We start from the raw sequence: 3442 nt of genomic DNA on the forward strand, positions 1-3442 counted from the left end.
AAGTATCTGCCTCTGGACTTAAAATCGGGAATGTTTATTTCTTTCTCAGCATTTTATGAATGGAATGATTGTAAATGACAGTCTTTACATCCTTAGGACTGAAGACCTTCCAGAAGTCTAGAGCTCTTAGCTATATCTTAGCTCTTTATCTTTTATTAGTCTTTGTCCTGTATCTCAATTTTGAGCAGATGTTTGACTGTCTGATTGCAGGTATGAAGCTATATCACTGGAGATGTGCTTCCAAAGCCGGATGTGGAAGAAGGTCTTTGCTGGCAAGAGCCAAAAGAAACAGGGCTAGGTGCCAGGGTCTGAGAGAAGCAGTCTTGTCCATTCCCCGTCCCAGTCGCCTTTCTTTATTGTGCACCAGAGCACCATATTTTGTTTTCCCTCCCAGAATCAGGAGCAAGATACCTGTGGTACAGCAGCGAGCCAGTGAGATTTTATCTGCACCATACCTGTATGCTCTTTGAGAGTGGAGTCATGCCAGTTGGTATGATACATATCACAACAAATGAGACTGTGTCAAAAAGTATTAACTGAATTGGCAAAGCGGTGTGAGAGTGCAGTGGGAACCTGTACCTGTTGGCCCTTCCATTCTTGACGAAAACATTGTGCAGAGAGGTTTTAATACCTAAACAATGAGAGAAGTCCTCAAAGGAAGAGATCCAAAGGCACAGGTTAAAAGCCTCTGCCATGGAAGAAGTAGATGTTGGCACGTTCAGCAAAGTTCACTTTGTAGTCTACAGCAACTTTAGAGCGGTTTAGGCTGGAGAGCATTTGTGGGCAGTGAGACAAGTGGAGACTTTGAAAGCAGCTTTGAGACTCCCAACCTACCCATTTCACTGTACGTAGAGGCGCCTGAACATAGCCCAATGATTTAAGAAGAAAGTAAGGATAACTAGTCAGGCTTACATAGCTGTATTTCTGCAGATACTTTCCTAAAATTAGTCTTTGCTCAAAAATTATTTTTTTAAAAATATTTTTGTAGGATTATATTTGGCATGTCATTCATGTATTTATTCAAATATTTCTAAATATTTGAAATATATTTAGCTCAAAATATATTTTAGTGTAAGAATCAGTTGTATTTCCCACTCACAGTTATTTGATTTAGTTAATAGTTCTGTAAAACCTAAAGTTGTTAAGAGAACCAGAGAGCTTAAAGATGGACCAGAAACGATTCAAACTGCAAAGAGCCATCATCGTTTCTCGGCCTTTTGGCTAAGATCAAGTGTAGTGTCTGTTCTTATCAGTTTGATATCTGATACGTCCTCGATGAGGGGACTTTATTTTTGAGGTGGGGTTCAGTCTGCTCTCCCTAGTAACAAGTGATAGAACAAGGGGAAATGGCCTTAAGCTGCACCAGGTGTGGTTCAGGCTGGATATTAGGAAGAATTGCTTGACTGAAAGGGTTGCCAGGCACTGGAACAGCCTGCCCAGGGAGATGCTGGAGCCACTATCCCTAGAGGTGTTTAAGAGAGGGGTAGATGTTGTACTTAGGGACATGGTTTAGTGGTGTTGATAGAGCTAGGACAAAGGTTGGCCTCGATGATCTTGAAGGTCTCTTCCAACCAAAACTCTTCTAGGATTCTATGATCTTTGCTGGAGTCAGCGTCTGATTAGACCAAGACGTGGAAGACTGCCTGTCATAGATGAGCATGCTTTGCTTTTCTTCAGCTGTGTCACTGAGTAGCTAAAGTGTCCTCCTTGTGCAGGAGGACTGCTACCTGCAACCCACAGCATCCATGTCTCTTGGCAGATGTCACATAATACAGGACTTGGTTTTTTCTTGTTAAAGGATAGCTGTGGCAATCATCTATAATCATGGTCTTTTCCCTTTGTGTCAGACAAAAGAGTGTATTTGCACATGATGTGAGCCTAAGAACAAGAATTAGGCTGCTAATGTGTGTTGTAATCTGATACGAAAAAGGCTTACTCATGAATCAGAAGGATTTGTTCCTACATTATGCAGGTTATCAGACAACTTCAATCTGAGTAGTGTATATTATTCTAAAGACACTGCTGTTGCAATTTCCAGGCAAGTTTGACTTCGGCTAAATTTTCCCTGTCAGAAGTCGTGAGAATAGTGATGCCAGACTGGTCAAAAGGTTCGTCCAGATTGACAGTATATCCCCAGAACTGACCAATAATAAATACTCCCAGGCAAGGCAAACACCAAGTCATGCTTTTCCCTGCCCCGCTCTCCCAGGAGATCTGCAGTTCATGAGGTATGTGGCTGAGAGATCCTGAGTCAAAAAGTCATGTTTGCATTTTATTGCCGTACCTAAAATGCTTGACACTTGGAGGCCACTAAGAGATTTTACTTTGATATCTTCCAGCTCACTTTGCACTGGACAGGAACCCAGATAGTCTTTCTCAGTGTCATAGGAAAACACAAAGCCCAGTTTTAGGGTCTTATTCTTCAGGGCGGTCTATATACTTACATTGCTAATTAAATAGCTACAGATATTTCTTTTTTCTCGTCTTTGACTCGCATGGGCAGCAGAAATGCCCACTTGAGAAGATTTGGCCCTTTTCAGGATGGTGTGAGGAGGCCTTTTCTGCACAATAGTTAGGGTTAGCCCTTGCACAAAGGCAACTGTGCCCTTATATTTAGTCCAAAAGCAGCAGAAAACTTATTATTAACAGCTGCATGACTGCAGCTGTCTCTTGCTTTAAAACCGGAAGCTTTGTGGCTGCCACAAATCATGAATGCATCCACCAGTCCTGAAAAATCTGGATTCATGGCCTGGATGGTGCTGTTTCTCTGCAACTGTACAGGATGGTATGAGGAGATTTTTGGAGAGAAGTGTTTAATGGCCCATAGTCTGAATGTTGGTTATCCAACCAGACTGCTTTGAGGCATAGACAAAATCGGGAGCTATTGGCAGCCTCACAAGCAAGAGTCGCAAGCAGAGGTGACTGGGCTCCCCATGTTCCTGCGTCCCCATTGCAGTGCCCAGGGAAACAAGAATGGCTGTGCTTCATCAGACCAAAGGTCTGTCCTGCCCTGTGCTTGAGAGTGGCCAGAGGCAGGTGCTTGGGGGGAGGAGTATGACAGTAGGGCAAAAACATAAAGTGCTCGCTGCATGATGTGCTCTCCCAGCATTTGATCACTTCAGAGCTGGTAACTTCCCAGGGCAAACAGAGTTTTTCTATGAATGCAGCAACACTTCCAGTCTACTCTGGAACCTACATAAACTGTGCATCAGCAGCAGTCTTCGTCCAGCCTCTGGTTTTCATGTCACAAAAACCTTTGCTGGAACTTCAAGGTCTCATCCTTGTAGTGGCAGAAATCAGTTTTGCCTTCACTGCTGAAAGGCTTTGAATCTATTCTGCCATCCAGTGACTTCCCATGATCTTCCCTTACTTTCCTTGTCAGCTGATGTAGTGGAGATTGACTTTCAGAAGGCTTCCCATATGTGGGAAGAGACTGGTTGTT

General features: G+C 43.2%; 1 pseudogene; it reads left to right on the plus strand.

Annotated features, from left to right (window-relative positions):
* Positions 1-1201: 1201 nt before the first annotated feature.
* On the plus strand, positions 1202-1313 carry LOC147415824 (U2 spliceosomal RNA; annotated as a pseudogene).
* Positions 1314-3442: the final 2129 nt, after the last annotated feature.

This window comes from Leptosomus discolor, chromosome 3 (assembly GCF_034619465.1).
Source record: "Leptosomus discolor isolate bLepDis1 chromosome 3, bLepDis1.hap2, whole genome shotgun sequence".
NCBI classification, from domain to species: Eukaryota; Metazoa; Chordata; class Aves; order Leptosomiformes; family Leptosomidae; genus Leptosomus; species Leptosomus discolor.